The following is a 17,325-nucleotide window of genomic DNA, read 5'->3' as shown; positions in this document are numbered from 1 at the left end:
GTCTGCAACCGCTCTCCTCCACGTCGTGCTCCGGATCAAAAGAATTTCGGGGGGGGGAGAGATCTGTTTGTGCAGCCGGCGCTCGCAAACGTAGGTTTCCCACCAGCCCTGCAGTATCAATAGAGGAATCGAAAAGGGATCCAGCTGTGCTTGCCAGATGTTGCATTGATCTCCCCACACTTCTTCTCCTACCTCTGCAAAAACTTTATCCCCGGTGCTGCAGGAACTCCCGGGCAAGTTCTTTGGGGGAAACTCTGCCTTTTTAATTTTATTTATTTATTTTTCTGCCCGGAAGGGAGGGGAAATGGATACAGCTTTTGAAAGGTTGGGGAGAGAAAACAGTGGAAGAGCTCCGAGGTCTGCACAGCTTGTAGCCCGTTTGCTGGGTCGGTTTCTTTGCAGGGTGTGTGAGGAGGGTGTCTTTGCATTTCCCAAGCCATTGCACAGGGTTTCTTTCCAGAGGCAGTCCTGAGTTCTCGGGCTTTTGCTTGAGAGCGTCCCAAATAGCTGCAAGCTGGGCATCTCTTTCCTGCGGGTTTGTCGTTCGTGTTCTGCCGTGCTCAACTTACCTTCAGTAACTTCACTGCTGAAGGAGAACGCTGCGCGTGTGAGTGTGCACACGCTGTATATTACGGCTATAAAACTCCTGGACTCAATGTAAAATAACTCTGGGATCTGTACGAGGAGCTGATGGTGCACAAACCCTGAAGCGTCAAGGGAGCAATTCCCCAGCAAAGCTAACAGCAGCCGCAAAGTTTTCTTTCTCTTCCTCTGAAATAAATCCTGCTAGATGCCACCGAAAGGCCTGCTGCAGGATCCCCTGCGTCCTGCATCCCTTCCGTTTAATGACAGCGGGGCATGTGAGCCAGCAAGATGGGATCGGGGACGAAGGATGCCAGAAGAGGGGTGTGTGTGTGTGTGTGTGTGTATTGCTTGTCTCAGCCCCTGTGTGCTGGGTTGTTTTGATCCCGGCATATCCGTTCAGAGCTCCCATTCCCCAGCTCTCCAGACTTGTTAACTCGCACGTAAGATTTATCCACACAGAGTAATAGGATTTACAGGGTAATTCATCTGCCTTGCATACGCGGTGGAAAGGGGTTTAGATGCGACACGGCAAGCACCTAACAAGGGGTGTTGCCTCTGACTCCAGGCTCCTCTCCCTTCCACCCAGCAGCAATTCATACGTCCCATTAACCCTTTTCTGGCAGGACTCTCAACTGCCTTATCCCATATTTTTTAAAGGCAAATCCTTTCCATCAGTCCCTAGCTTTGGTCAGGCAGCTGTTTGCTGGCATATGCCTGGTACATACAGCAGCAGACAAGTCATTAAGCTCACTTGCCCAGCCAGGGGTCACTGGATTTCTATTTCCCACTTAACCTTGGAGCTTTTGAGTTTATCTAAACACCGTGTGCTAAAGCTGCGTTTGCAGCAGAGCAGGGCCGAGCGGATGGCGGAGACGCCGCCTGCATGTGCTGCCTGCAAAGCGTTTTGTCAGCAAGCCGAGCGGGGCTGCGTGTGAGAGTGGTTTCCGTATGCGTGTGTGGGGAGCCTGGCTTGCCAACCTGATGTCAGGCAGTAAAATAAAACATCTGAACGAGGTGATCCAGCTGTGTCAGCCAGATGTGTGCCAAGCCACACAGTTCGCAGGAGCAGCACACCTCCCAGCTCAGTAACTGCTTGCCCCGAGCAGTACGGTGCTCTTGGGGTTCCTGGCAGGCTGCGCTGCCATCAGAAGTGGCTGTGGGCAGTGCATGGGCTTCTCCTGCCTCAGCTGCCTCTCTGAGCTCTGTGAGCAGACCTGGCTTTCCATGTTTCCTAGGAAAGGAGCTCGTCTCCCTCCCTTTCCCTGGGACCAGCCTCAGCTTTCTGGCAACTTTCTTCCCCTGCTCCAGAAGAGATAGGACTGCCCCACGGGGCTTGAAGGTGGGGAGGTTCCCCTCCATCCAGGCCACTTGAGGTCCTGCAGGATGGCATTTCAGTCCCGCAGTTTTAAAGCCAGGCTCTGTTTGCTAGCTCCCCCCTCGCCGTCTTCCCTGCCCCTCCGAAGCATAACTCACTCTGACAGCATCGTGTTTGAAAAACTCCCGGCACCTCGCTCTCCGTGCATGCAGATCCACCAGTGGCAACACAAGGGGAAGACCTAGCCGGGGAAAAAAAAAATAAAAAACATGAGATGATCCGTATTGACTGTGTGCTGAGCAGATCTTTACCTCCACAGAGAGATAGGTAAGGGATACAGAGATGCTATCACCTGCCTTTGTTGTGCTTCTGCTTCCGAGAGAAGAGGCAACACGCAGCAGCAGCTCACCAGCGCACAGGAGCTCCATCCTGTAGCTTGTAAGGAAGTGAAAATGTAGGAGGGAATAAAAATGGTATGTAGTTGGAGAGAATTGAAAGCGATGTACATCATGATAACATTGCCAAAAACATTTTGTTCATGCACGTTGTGGTGCAGAACATTCAGTGCGGCACAGGAGACGGGATTCTCAATGAATCTTCTCCTTTGGGGCCTTAAACGTTTATATACGCTGCCACACGTGTAGGTGGAAGAATGGGTGGATGGGACTCATCTATGAAGGGGAGAAAAAATATTTTCTTCTTATAAGCCCTAATGTTCCTAGAGGAAGCCACTCCTCTGGAGCTTCGTCTACAGCTTGTTAGAACGTAATTATTCTGGGAAGCGTGGATATGGCTTTTTAAAGCTATGGCATTTAAATACTCTCTTGCTATGGACTTTGAAAAAAAAAAAAAATAATAATGTTCTGAACGCTGTACTGGCTCATGTCCTAAACGACCTGGCAGCAGATTTGATTCATCTGTTGGCCTTGCTGAAGGTTGATGACTTTTAGCGAGTGTTTGGCACGGGGAAGTTAGGAAGGGAATTGCAGAAAGGGAGAAGAAAAGTAGCTTGGACTGTCCGCAGGGAAAAGGGTAATGGTCAGCTCCGTAGAGTAAGGCTAAAAAGGGAGGAGGAGGGGTCTGGAAGCCGGAACAGGGGAGGAGATAATGGTGTTTGTCCAGCTACAAACCAAGATGATGGACCAGGATGCTTCAGAGATGATGCTGTACATCAGAGGCCCTGTCAGGTTTAAGGTTTCATTTTAAACTCTGTCTTCAGCAAGTGAAGGAGGACACTGAACCTTATTTTAAGTATTGAGAAGGAATTGTGTAGTTCCTGCCAATGTTTTGCTCGCAAGATCACAGGCACAAGGTTATCGGGTTTTGTATGCAGCTTCCCAGCTTGACATGAAAGAAAAATATCTCCAAGCAATAAACACACAAAACACCCCCCAAAACTAATTAAAACATGAAAAGAAAAATAAGGGCCGACCCCAACTGTGTTCTTTCTTTTAGCCAACCCCCTAGCACCCTCTCCTACCTCATTTTGTCTGCATGTAGTGTGTAAGCAAAGGCAGGGACCCTGTTTTGGTTGTCTGCTGTCAGCCCAGGGAGGGGATGAGAAATAGGAGGACCTTGGCTAAGCCAGGACATGTGTGGTAGCACAGGGCTGCTGCAAACCGGGGAGGCAGGGGACCTTGCCAGTGTGTCCTGTTTGGCCTTCAGGCAGGGCTGGAAGCAATTTGGCCTCCGTAGTCCATGCTGTGTGTGGGATCAGCTATCTGTACAGCATGTCGGGGGGAAAGATCAGCTCCATCGGGAGCCAGCTCAGCGCGCTCGTCCCAAAAGTGCCTTTACAGCACTTGTCTGAGGGCTTCAGCAGGACTTGTAACTTGTCCAGGGCTTTTGGCAGTCCAGGCACAAGGGGCAGGTTTGGCTTTTTGTGACTGAAATGGATGGAGCTCGTCACTAGCTGGAAACACAACGGGTCACATTGCCATTCCCACCCGCTCAGCTGTACCAGGACAAATCCACCAAAGCCCAAAGGCGCTGCCAGAAATACCTCATTTGTCTTTGGGGCAGGTCCCCAGGGACGGCTAATAGAGAGGCACAAGTGACTCATCCAGGGGCTGAGCTGCCCAGTGCTTCTCAGGTGATGCTCAGACCCTTGGAGGGTTGGGACCTCGCCAAGTCCAGAACCTGGCTCATGGGCTTCGAGTTCTTCCAAGCGTCAACTTTTCATCAGGAATTTAATTAATCTGTTTCTGATGCACTGATGGATACTAACAGTTAACTGAGTGTGTAATACCCATTCTTACCAGGTATTTGTAACTAGTAGGAGGACTTAGGCTGATGGCATGTATGGGAACTTCCATCCCAATGGGCACTTAGTGCCTTAAAGTTACATGTGTCAGAGGTTGGGCCGGCCTCAAATGACCAACAAGAATGATAGCACTGCGTGTGATCCTGCAACATGAGCAATTTATGCTCCCTCTGTTCTTGACCACTCAGTTTTTTGCTGGTTTTCGACGTGTGGAGCTGTGCTAGAGGACAAAGGGACCTCGGGCGAAGCAGCACCGCCGCATCACAACAAAGTTTATGCCCTGTACATTAATTTTAAGAGAGAAGGAAAAGCTGTTCAGATTACACTTATAATTAGCATATGATTTATAACAGGGAGCACTGAGTTGAGCTCTTTGCTAGGAATGAGAATAGGCTCGCTCAAAGGTATAATGCCACATAATAACAGAGTCTTGGCAGTAAAATTGTAACCCTGATTATCAGTAGGATTGTTGTGGCACTTAGGGCCGCCGCTAAGTTGCGGCACCCTTTCTATTAAGTGCCAGGCGAGCAGGAGCGAGCCCTGGGTCCACGGCATGTGTGGGCTGTTAGCTGGGATGGCAGGGGCTGGGGGTGAGGAGGAGGCACCCCAGGGTGACGGGGCTGGCCCACGACCTCTCCATTAGCCCAGGTTGCTGCACGGATCAGGCTTGCCACGAGCCAGCAGATGCTGAGCGAGGCTTCCCTGGCATGTCCTGGTCTGTACCAGCGTTGGCTGTGAGCCCCAGGTGCTCTTTCCTTGGTCTCCGGCATGCACGAGGCCTTCGTTACCAAATAATGTGCATGGAGAAGGTATGGCAGGGTCTGGGCAAGAGGGTCCGTGCTCTGCTGGTACTCTCCTCTTTGAAAAACATTAAACCACACACAAGAAAACTACGAAGAGGGACGTATAAATGCAGCCGATGTTGCAAAACTTCCAGGTCTGGCAGCAGATGGTGCCATTATATGACGGCACACATGCACGCATCGCTGGGAGCGGGTGTGTATGCATACAGCGAAGGAAATTGCAATGTGTGTATGGTCAGAGGCTGGAGATCAGCATCCTTCCTTCCCATACATGCACGGATATACACGCAGTGCTTAAATGTGGTGTGCCCAGTTGTCAGCGAGGCCTCTTAATGCTGTGCTTGCTGCGAACTGGGGCGAACCTGTCACAAGCAGGGCTTGGATGGAAGTGAGAAACGGAAAGGTTCTTCTTTGGGGGAAATTATCTCTGTTTAATAACACCGTATGTATAATTTGCACTCAGGAAGATGGAGGAGGAGAGACAGGATCAGCCTGTGTGGCTTTAACCTCCTCCCCTGAGCCTGCACACACACTTCAGTTTGCAGCTAAGTACCATATGTTTTCCTACTTAGTTGGCATTAAAATTTATATAGTGCTACGTGTTACCTGGCGTGCCTCAGACTCGGTACCTCTTCCACTCCACCCCCCTCCCCAGCAGGTCATGAGGAAGGACCTAGTCTTAAAATAGCTTGCAGTTACCGGAATTTGCAGTCTCCTAGCTATAAGTTTTCAAAATATATATTAGGCGTACCTGCCCTTTACATCCAGACCCATAGACCTCTCGTTCTGACGGGGCTGCGGGGCCACAGCTCGCCGCCGATGCAGCCGCAGGGCTTCAGCGGGCTTACGGCAGGGCTGGATTTAGCCATTTGCACTGAAGCTGCCTACTTTTGCTGTCCATCAAAATTCACTCCGGCTGGCGTGAACTCCTGCTCTCCTGGAGTCAGCGCAGCGGAGGGCACGGAGGTGAAGTCGGGAATTTACTGAGTTTTCTTTTACTCTTCCCTGGCTCGAGAAGAAACGAATGCGACTTGCAGCTGAATCTGACACCAAAGCATTCGCTGCAGGCTTCAGGCACATCTAACACGTCTGGTTTTATGGTAAGTAATGGGAACTAATAACGACGAGTTTCACCTCTGCCTAGAAAGCAGCTATTTCAAAATAACCCCTCTCCTCCGTGCATGTGTAGCTGTGCACGTCCTGCTATTAGGAGCAGCTCGGTTGAGTGGGAGAGGCCCTCTGTGACCCCAAAGTGCCCCCATTGTGCCGGGCCCTGTGCTAGGAGGGGGGAAATCGCAGCCTGATTGAATCCACCAGGGATGGGCTTTTCCAGCCAGAGCTGTCGCAGCGCAGCAGAGCCCACCCCGTCTGGGCTGGAGTTCAACACAGGCTTCGCAAGAACACGTCTGCGTGGGCTTTGGGAGGCCTGTGCGCTAGTGTGTGCTCCCTGCATTTGTTCCTGCTTAAAAGCAGAAGGTGTTTTCTTGCGTGTGGTTGTATGAACAGACGTAGACTTCATAAAACAGCAAGAATTGTCAGGGTGAGAGGCAGTGCTGCCTGGTGGACAGGTAAACGGGGCTTGCTTGCAGCCCTGCATGTCTCTTTCTCAGGTGGGCAGCTCCCCCGTCCCTTGCTGTTTGCCCACATTTGTTGCGAGAGCAGGCGAGGGAGATCATGATTCAGGGCTGCACGTCCCTTCGGTTCCCGTGCCTCGCTGTGCAAACAAAACCCGTGCTGAAATCCACGGGCAGGCAGCATCCACGACTTTGAATAGTAAATACAAATCTCTCCCTCTCCCTCTGTGTCTTTTCCCTCTGTTATTAAGCTGACAGGCACTTAGCCAATTACCCAGTCGTAGTCTCAGCTGTATTTATGGAGGAGGAAGAGACAACGCACGCGGCTCCTGTCTTCAGGGCTTCAGCTGAGTCTCCCTCGTGTGCTGTGGCGTTTTCCCTCGCGTGAGCTGCTCAGGATGCTCGGGGAAAGAAACCAGCAGAGGGGATGAGTTACGGAGAGGGAGGAGAGGGCAGAGGGGAGGAAAGGGGGCTGCTCCCCGAAGCCAGAGGCACGGGCACAACTTTCCTTGTTTGCCATGGGTTTTGTGCTCGTGTTTGGCAGAACCATGAAAGCACGAGGTGGTGATGGGTGTGGAGTGCAATGGCTGCGGGTGCCTTTCGGTGTCCTTTTGGTGTTGACAGGGTCGAGAGTCAGGAACTGCAGCGACAGGCTGTCAGGCTGTGCCTTAAAGTACGCGGCCACGTGTAGGTGGGGGACGTAGAGTGAATCCGTGACTCGGAGCCAAAGCCACCCCTCAATCCCTGGTGCACGGCGCCCGGAACACACAGCCTGCGCCGGCTCAAGTGTTTACTCCAAACAGCAAAATTTGGGCAAATAGCACTGAAGTGTTCTGCGAATATTTTCATGAATGTTGAAAATGAATTCACTTTGGCTGCAGCTGTGCTTCCTTTGTGTATGCATGTGCATCTTTTTTTTTTTTTTTTTTTTTTTTTCTCCCCTCCGTCCCTTGTGAATCATCTGAGTGGATGAGTTTTCGTTGTCCTGGTGTTCACGGACAGAGCATTTTAAACGCCTTCACAGATGAGCAGACAAGGCTCTAGCTGCAACTTCTGCAGCTGGAGGCCCGTGGCCGTGCAGATCTGCAGGCATGTGCCCCTCTCTCCCCCTGACACTAACTTGGTGTGTGTGCCTGTGATGCTCCTGATATATTTTTATATAGGGTGTTGCTTGGGGAGCACTGGACACGGTTCTTACAAGTGCTCATCAGAGCCCGGGCATAAAAGCAGTCGAACGAGTGAGACGTGGAGCCGATCGCAGCTCGAGCCACAATAATTTATGTGCATGTGACAAGAGAAAATTACCTTTAAACTCTGCACCCAACCAATCAATCTTGCAGCAGCCTGTTTTTGCTAGAAAAGGTGCCTCGGGCCAAGCCTATCAAGCTCAGAAAAAGAAAGGTTAAAATGTTCTAACATCATTATCTCTCTCTGTTCCTTGGGAGGAGAGGAGCCATGGGGACAAAGCCGGGCTGACTTCAGGATGAGTCCCCTTCCCACCCCGGCACAGATTGCCCGCAGGAGGCAGTAGGAATTTCTGTGTTCTGGCCTTGTCCTCAGCATCGCAGGGAGCACAGAGCATGTGATGGAGGGGACCAAAGACAAACAAGCTGGCATCAGAAAGTGCTGGAGAGGGGGGAAAACATCGCCACTGCAAGCTAGCAGCCCTGCTGGGCGGCTGCAGGTAGCACGGGGACTTGAGGAAACCCCCCTCTGATCTAGGCTGTTCTCCGAGCCTGCAGCCAAGAGGGACTCAGGGAGTGATTACTCCCTGGAAATGACTGTCCCCTCCCTGCCAAACACAATATATGATCCACAGCCTCCCTCCCTGCAGCTACAGAGCAGGGAGCCTGCGCCAGCTGCCGCAGTCGTTCGCGGAGTGCCTCGTGGTGTGTGAGCCCCCTCTCCAAATATGAGCAGGGGCTGCTGCTCAGCTGGGCTCCGTCCTCCAGCTCCGTGGGCTTATCCTGGCTATGGGGCAAGGACCTTGCTTCCTCGCATCCCCCCTGCCCTGGGGACATCTCCCACTGCCACCTGTATGCTGCCTGCAGGGCCCCCACAAGCCAAATTCCACCCCAGCCGCAGCAGGTAGCTCTTCTCATTTTTTAAGCATCCCATTTCGGATGCTCTGGTTGACGTCCCCCCATCAGTCAGCGCTGTCACCACGCAGTTCCCCGGTGCCCCTGACTGCTGGGGCAGCTGGCAGCACCACAGAGAGGCAATCTGTGTCGGAGCACCCCTCGGGCGGCTTCCCGGAGCCCTCCGACACGCCGGAGAAAAATGACACCGCATCCTCACGTTTGCTGGCACGCATCTGTTTCTGTTTGCTGAAACGGATCGAGTCGTACTGGGTAGGGGCAGGCTCCTGTTAGTATCGGTCTTGTGTTTGTTAAAAAAAAAAATATATAAATGCAGATAGTAAAGTGGCAGTGCCCTGCTTCTCCTGCTTTCAGTGGCAGCCCAAGCTGGAAACGGAGTTAGGATCACCTCGGCCAGGTTTGTCCATCGCGGGAGAGGCTTTCCAGGAACTCTGGAGACAGCCCCACATGTTTGGCAGAGAACCACGAGAAGCTAAGGAAAACTAAAGCCAGCTGCTGGTGCTGTAGCAGGCGTGTTCCTCAGTGCCTGTAACCCTTTTTTATCCTCCTGTGATACCTCCTCTTTGGGAGACTGGGTCTCCAAAGCCTTTCAGCAGTGCGTGTCTCCTGGCTGCTTTTACACCTAAGGGAAACCTGAGATTGGCATCCAAACTCAGGAGCAGAAGGTGCTGCAGGCAATCTGCCTTCCTCGCGCTGCATTAAACCCGTTTTAGCTCTTTCAGCTAAATACCAGGTTATCTGTCCACCCACACGTCCTCCCCACCGCATCGACTGTGCCTGGTGACGGGCCATCTGTGGGCCTTCCAGCAGGACAAGGGGGTCCACGGGGGTTCTTTATGCGTGTTCGTTGGCCTTTAGGGTGGCATTTCTTCCCTTCCCCTTCTCCTGGCTGGGCTCCAGTGCTGGCGGTGAGTCAGAGGCTCGCAGGTCTATCCATTCGAGGAGGATTTCTGGAGGAGGAGGAACATGGGCAGCTTCCTCCTCACCTGTGCTCGGATGTGGTGCTTAAACGCAGGCCAGGTGGGTCAAGGACTTTAAACACCATCAGGACATTTGAAATGACCTCTTTTTTTCCCATGTCAAGCTCCAGAGAAGAAGAAGAAGGGAAGGGCATGCAGCAAGTTTCACAGATGATCACTGCGTGTAGAGCCCTGGGCCCTTCTGGGGGACTTTTTGTGTTTCTAGAGGAACGTGGAGCGTTTGGATGCAGTCCAGAAGGGAGCAGTGGGAGCGATCGGAGGTCTAGACAGCATTGTCAGTGAGGAGAGATGGATGGAAACGGGGCTGGTAGGCCTGAAGAAGAGAGTCCTAAGCGTGATAGATGATTAATGACACGTAGGTGCGTAAGATGCAAAAGAAAGGAATAATCTGCTCTGCAGGAGAAGACGAGGAGGAATGGATTTAGACTGCAGCAGGAGAGACAGGCGCTCCGCCTGTCAGTAAGAGCTCAGCAAGAGTAAAGATAGCAAAACATTGAATCCAATCGCTCCGGGAGGCTGTGTAGCTCCATCACTGGAGGGCTGTAAGGACGGAGTAGACATGTACAAGGAGTGACAGATGCCACAAGTGACGAAGTCGAGCTGATCCATCCTTCACACGGAGGAACAGGCTGTATAGGTCCTTCGGGTCTCCTCCACCTCTGCTTCTCCGACTGTGCACAGCCTTTGGGCTCAGAGGATGGAAGGAACCTGGGTAGGGAAACAGCTGAAGGCTGAGAGAAGAGCCTCAGCAAGGAGCCAAAGGAGCCTTACCCATTCCTTCTGCTGTGGCTGCCCTTCTCCCTTCCATCCCAGGGGCACAGCGTGCTCCAAGGAGCCTGTGTTTGGTGCCAGTCTAGTCCAAGCACATCACACTAAAACTATCTGGCAGACAGAGGTAGGAATCGGTGTCAAGACTGCCCCTAAAAAGGGTTTTCTTTTGGAGGGATGCAGATCTGCTGCCCTTGGAGGGCCAAAGGACCTAAAGGATATTGTCCTACAGGTGCGATGGAAAAAAAAATTAATTGAAGGCTTATTGTTCCCTGCTGGGAACGTTTGATGATGTTGCTGAATATTCACCTCGGGAGGCTTTGTCAGCACGTTCTGCTAATGAGATTGCACCTTTGCCTCATGCGTAGTCACCTTGTGCCTTGGGATACGAGCCCGTGAGACTCAGGGGCTGGCCAATGTATGAGTGCTGTTGGGGCCCTGCACCCCTGGGGACGCAGCGTGTGGCATAAGACACAAAGAGGGGCAGGCAGCAAGCCTTGAAAGCACTGCCTTGCCTCAGAGCCATGATTTGGGTGCCTTCCAGGGACGTAGGATGCAGGGGAGGGTAGAGAAAGGATGTTTCGGGAGGGCAAGGAGCGAGTTAAGAGAGGAAGAACTACTTGGGGGCTGCAGGGAGCACGGAGCAAATCTTTGGGGCCTGCTGTAAAGGTTGGATGAGCGCATTTGGTCTTCGTCTTTCTCCAGCTGTGGTGACCCGGGCTGCTGCTAACCTGGCCAGGCAAGCTGCCAGGGGCTGTCTCCACTGCTCACCCATCGTCCACTCTCGTCCTGACTCTGACTCATGTTTTCTTGTCAGCATTTCTCTCCTGCAGATCGATTCCTCCTTGGCTCATCCCCGTGATTTTTAAGCGTAGAGAGAAACTTCCTCTTGGCGGGTGAGAGATAATCAAGCTGAATATTACCCATCTCTGAAGTGCAGGCAGTCCGCGAGCAGAGCCAAAGTCGATATCTTGGCAGATGCTGCTTTGCATTGATTTATCTCCTCTTGGAGTAGGGTAGATGGTCTCGAAGAAGGCAGCGCGGTCACCTGGCCGGGCCCCAAAACATTTGCAGGCAACGTTAGCTCCCTTGATTCGGTCTCGAGGAGCTGCTCGCCTCGGTGTCTGGGGGTAGGAGAGCGTGGTGCCAACCTCACAAATCCCTCCTTTGCTCCTGCCTTCACACTGCTGCTGCTCCTCGTGCCGAGACGGATCCTGGGCTCAGAGCACCGGCTCACGGTGCTGAGCTAAGCCAGCCTCATTTGCTGGCTGAACGGAGCAAGAAAACAATTGTCTGAGCTGCTGCTGGGGCAGGGGAGAGGAGCAGGAGACCTACCTGGAGGTGGATCATGGCGTGGGGGGTTTCCCTTGCGGGGAGCCTGGCTCAGGGGGAGAACGAAGGAAGCATCCCTGGGGCAGGAGCGAGGGGATGTGAAGGGCGCCCGGGAGCTCCAGGTTGGGCTGTGGAAGGAAAGGGCCTCCAGCAGGGCAGGCAGGGGGGCTCCTCAAAACCACAGCTAAAGAGGAACCATCTGTATGATCTCAAGTAACAGAGAGTCATCTACAAAACCCGTCCCCTGCGGTACCAGCCCCTTCCCCCAGCCCCTCATCTCCCCGGCTCCTCTCTCCCCACCCTGCCTCTTTCACGCTCGAGCAGCGGGCACTGCGCGGACACATCTCCAGCTCTGCAGTCCCCCCGAGGGCCTGCACAGATGCTGATTGTCTTCATGCCCAGTTGGGGACAGCGGGAATCGTTATAAATAGCATCAATTCCTCGCGCAGCACAGAGAAAAGTTTCCCCTACAAGTCCATCCCTCTGCTCCCAGGGCTCGCCGGGAGGTCTCTGAAATGTCACAGTCCGTTTGCAGCAGATAGTACCTCGGGAGGCATCCCGTGGGGTCAGGTCTTGATCCAGGCAGAAAAGGGAACGAGTTTTCTGAATCTTTCCTTGCAACCTCTTTTTTTTTTTTTTTTTTTTTTTTTTTTCTTTTCCATCCTCGTCGTTTTTATGCGAAGAGTACTTTCTGTTCAGGAGAGGCTTGGGACTGAAATAGGAGAAGCTGCAGAAGGCAGCGCTCACGATGCACGAACCTGATGGGCTGGGGAAATAAATGGGTCTGGAGCTGCGGATACACTGGGGGGGCACAGGGCTGGAGCGGGGCAAGGGCAGAGCTGTGTCAGGGCTGGGGGAGCCAGGGGGAGCTCACATTTAATTGTGAGCTGCTCATACACGATCTGAGGAGTGATAGGAGCAGTACCGAGACCTGGATTTCCCCTGGCTGGTTGCACCATACATTACGCCGTCCGCCTCTGTTTGTGATTTCTGCCCTGTCCTTGCTTGTTCCCGGGCTCCCTTTGTGTTTATTATTCTAATTTATCGAGTTACCTGGAGTGTGCCTGCAGACGCCAAGGCTGCTTTGCAGAAATTAATGATGGTGCATTCCGCGTGGTGGTGCCTTGTGTGTAGGCATTGCCTTCATGGGATGGAGCTTAAAATATGCTCCGGGAAAATGAAAACGTTAGCCTCTGTTATAAGCACGCGTAGATAAGTTGTTGTCAGACCTCTGCCAGAGCACGTGGAATTACTTCGGGATTATTTAGTTCAGTAGTCCCTGCCCTTTCTGAATCTCAAGGTGTTCCTTCAAGGTGTCTGCCTTCTCTGTGCTCAAGGAGCACAGCCTGAAGCGTTTTGTTGTTTTCAGACCTATTTGCTTGCTTTTCTGGAAGGCGAGATACCCAAAAGCAGCGGCTGCACGACGGGTAGCAGCTCACTGGGCTCTGTGGGGAAGACCCAGACGGGGCCAGAGGAGATGGCAGAGCTGTAAATCTTGGAGGTGTGTCTGCGGCGGGTCCTTTCGGGGCCTGACACTGTAAATCTGTCGCAACGAGCTGTCTGTTCCCTACCAGCTCTCCGAGAACAAGTGCATTCCCTGATGGGTCGGTGCCAGATCCAGCGTTTCTTGGAGATCACTCAAAGTCACCAGGGGTGACAAATGAGACGGGGTGGAATTTTTAGCTGCTGGCACTTCAGCCAGCATGAACGGCAAATTTCTTTCCAGGTCCTCCATGAGCTCGTTAAATGGGTAGGACGGGTGCTTCCCTCTCTTGTCTGAGCGTGCACAAACCCTTCAGAGAGAGTACTTTCCAAACAGACTCTTATTTAACATATGTGAATCTCCTTCCAAATAGAAGAATTTATGAGATGCCAGGTGTTAGAAGACTTTTACATCAGTATCTTGCATTTCTTAATTGGCATTGTGTAAGAAAGTAGAAAACTTACCTAACTGGGCAAATATAGAAGAAATTTATTCTGTGCCCCCGATGGATTGTTTCCTGCTTGTGGTCAGAAACAGGAGGATTTACGTCACCAGTGTTGGGGAGAAGTTGTGCAGGGGTTTTCCCATCATGTATAAAGTGACCTGTGATATTCCTGCGGTTCACATAACTGTCTTGCACTCCTTTTATGAATAGTGTTTGGCCTTAGCAATATCTTGTAGCAGCGATTTCCACACAGAGTATGGAAACAGAAAATCCTAGCCAGCCTCAGATGGGCAGCGTTTCAGTTGTATGGGATGCTCCCTTACTTTCCGGGGTGTTTGCCTTCTCTGTACTCTGTTATTTTATATATCCAGTCTAATTTGGTTCCTCTTGAAAGCAAAATGCCCCGGTCTTTTCAATCTTCCTTCTCACAGAAGTTTTTCTAGGCCTCTAACTCATTGCTGTCACCTGTCCCTGAACCCCTTTTATTTCTATAGCATCTTTTGCAGATACAATGACTTGATGTAGGATATTGCATCGCAGTGCAGGACTGTGCTTGGCCTTGGGTTTTCTCTTAGTCTTGGTGCATCCTGTCACTTGTGCTTTTGCCAGTTAAAAGCAGAGGATTTTCATGAATTTTCCATATGCAGATCTTCTTTTTCCGAGTGATTACAGTTAATTTGGAAGCCAACAAAATAACTCAGATTATTCTCTTGAGAGCATTTATCACCTGGCATCACGTGCTTGGTCAGAGCTCTTGTTTAGGGCAACACGTGTCTAACAGAGTACCTGTTTCTCAGTTGTTTGTAAACTGAATTGCTGCCCTGCTTGCTTGCACTCTTGTTTTATGGAGCCACGGTCTACTTTTCCAGTATTCCTTAAAATTTGCTAGGTTTTTTAACACCATCTCCTTGCCTTCCCTGCAATCTTTGACACGAGGCATCCCATCTGCTAGTGCTGTAAGAAAGCACCCATGGAAGGGTGGTGGTGCTCCTCTCATCACTCAAGCACAGTGGCCTCCGAGGCAGAACCTGGCAATTATTGAACGGCACACGGCAGCAGGTTTGAGACGAGAAGTGAAGAAGAAGGATGTATCCAACTGAAGCAGCAAGGGGAGCTTGAGAAGGCAGATAGTAATTAAACTAATCAGAATTCAGACAGAACTACTGTCTTTGCGCCTGACACTTTTGATAAGTGTCAAGCGATCTTTGATTATGAACAGGCTTTTCCTTTGAACCCTTAACGTACTAAAGATACTGGCCAAGGAACGTGCTGTCTCCAGCAGTAAGTCCAATGAAGCTAAAAGGCACCAAACATCTTCTGTTACCGGAGCAAAACAAAAGCCACCTGCGCGAAACCTTTGTGAGACCCAGCCTCCTGCTGAGCCCAAGGACAGCAGTATTCCCAGAACTCTGCCTTTCTGTACACTGCTCATCTGAAACTTATTTCAGTATCTTTCAAAGGTCATTAGATCTCTTTTTTATTATTTTTTTTACAGGTGCAGGTAGGAAGTAGCAACATTCAGATGGAAGAAGTAGGCATGGAGGCTGCTGAATGAGGCGTAGCCATAGAAATCAAGAGATAGAAAAGGAGGAATATTAACGAGCTTCCTTAGAGCAAACACTTCTAGGCTTGCCTGTTACTTGATGGCTTACCAGATCGTTGCAATTATTTCAGCCGAGTGTTACTTGAGCTAAGTTATCTCATACAGAACAAGAAATCCTTTTGCCTTGCAACAAACTTCTTATACCGTACGACTGACCTCGGTTTGCAGAAGAGCCCACTGGAGAGTACAAACTGCAAATGAAAAAAACACTTGCACAAAACTCAGGAAAACGGCTTGGTGTGGTTTTTGACCTGAAATACGCCTTCATCAGACACTGCTCACGAGACCGAGATCACACGGTATTCCACAGAAATCCAGCAGTAAATAGCTGGTTTACTGTTATCCTTCCTGCTATTAAGTCTCGATACGTTTCTAGGAAGTGTTTTTGATCTCCGTCTAGCAGCGATTCCAACTCATTGTGTTTTAGTGCAGGAAATGCGTATTGGTTTGTGCTTCCCCAAATCTGCAGAGAGCATCGGGGTACGTTTGCTATTAGGACGTGAGAAATAAACCCTGATAGGATGATCACAGAGGCAGACTTCAAGGTCTCTCCTCGACCTTCTGGGAAGAAATCAATCTCCCGTATGTCCAGGACGCTACCTTCTTCCTTCCTTCTGGGAGCGTGCAGCTGCGGAGTCCTTTCAGATAACCAGGACTCCGGTACTCGACAAAATAAAACAGCCTTTCATAGCAGCAGCATCTCCTTCCCACATCGCCTTTCCTCCCAGGGAGCAGTTTTGCCTCCCACCACGTCTCTGTAAATTCTCTGTTCATTCCTCCAAAACATTTTACAACACTTTAATTAGACACGTATCTCCAATTTACTACTATTTAAAAGGGTAAGCAGTTAATGTCGTAAGACTGAGAATGCTCGGTAATTAATTATTAACTCCAAGGACCTGGCTATCTCTCTAACCAGCCTTGTCTCAAATTGCATCTCTCTCTGTTAAAACCTCTGTTCACAGTAATTAAATAGTAAGGAGGAGGAGCACCTTGGAGCCTGCCCAACCAAGTCTGTCTGACACCGAGCGCGGCTCTGCCACGCTGCCCTTTTTCATCTGACTATCTGGCACGGCCGTCGTGGGAAAACAAATTTTCCTGACCCCGGGTGCTCTCTGACTTTGTCCAACGGAGACTTCTGCAAATAACTCGGTGGGATCCCCTCTGTGCCACTGCTGCCAAAACACAGAGCCGGTTGGGATCCTCCCCGTCCCTGGAGGAACAGCACGTCCCGAGGAGGTCAGTGTGTACCCCTGGCCCCAAACACCTCTCCAGCATCCCGTAGAGCAGAGCCTCAGCTGTGCTTGGCTCAGGTTTGCTCTTCAAAACATCCCCTAGCCAAGAGCTTTGCAAGAGGAAATGCTCGTGCATTGGTAACAGATGTTTGCTAAGCGTACACCGTGCCTTGTGCGGAGATACGGGAGGAGGATGATTGATGGGGGAATGGGTTGTTTGCAGCCAGGACGTGCTGGAAATGATAGCAGTGGGTTTACAACCTCGGGTGGATGCCGGCCAGCTGGATGCACGACTCTTATCTCCTCAGCGAGAGGTTTTAAATACAGATGTGTGCAGAGGCAGCGAGCATGAGGGCGACGTGGGAGACGGCGTGACACCTGGGAGAGCAAGACTGGGAAGCCCAAGGTGTGTTGTGTGTGCTGCTGGCTCGCTGCGTGCTTTTTGGCACACCACTTCCCCTTCCTAGATTTCCCTTCCCTTATCTCCTGTATGACAGAGATAAAGATGCTTAACACCTTCCAAAAGTGCCCTGAGAATGGAAAGTGCTAAATGGCACTGGGGAGAAGCAGGGTTGCTTTATTGTCTCCTGGCCAAATTTCGCTTTGGTTAGCTATTTAATTGCCTCTGTACTTTCAACTGGAAGAGGTATTCTTCAGAGCTTCCTTAAACTGTCTTGTGGTGCATCTGTGCGCTGCTAACAAGCGAGGCTTTTCAAGTCTAAAGGGAGATGCCCTTCTGTGATGACTGAAGTGATCGTTCATTGTTCCCTTCCCCATCTCCCAAAGGTGCTGCCAGGCTTTAATGAACTATTCATCAAGTGCTTTGAGATCTTTTGATGG

At 51.1% G+C, this 17,325-nt stretch overlaps 1 protein-coding gene across 2 annotated transcripts in view; it reads left to right on the top strand.

The window, feature by feature from the left end:
* LSAMP (limbic system associated membrane protein) overlaps window positions 1–17,325 on the top strand; it is a gene marked incomplete at both ends in the record, with an annotated part of 258,766 nt that overhangs the window by 376 nt on the left and 241,065 nt on the right. The window lies entirely within an intron of this gene.

Source organism: Netta rufina (assembly GCF_964035555.1).
Source record: "Netta rufina genome assembly, chromosome: 1".
Lineage (NCBI taxonomy): Eukaryota > Metazoa > Chordata > Aves > Anseriformes > Anatidae > Netta > Netta rufina.
Note: the sequence above shows the minus strand (reverse complement) of the source record. Positions and strands in the feature narration are given on the sequence as shown.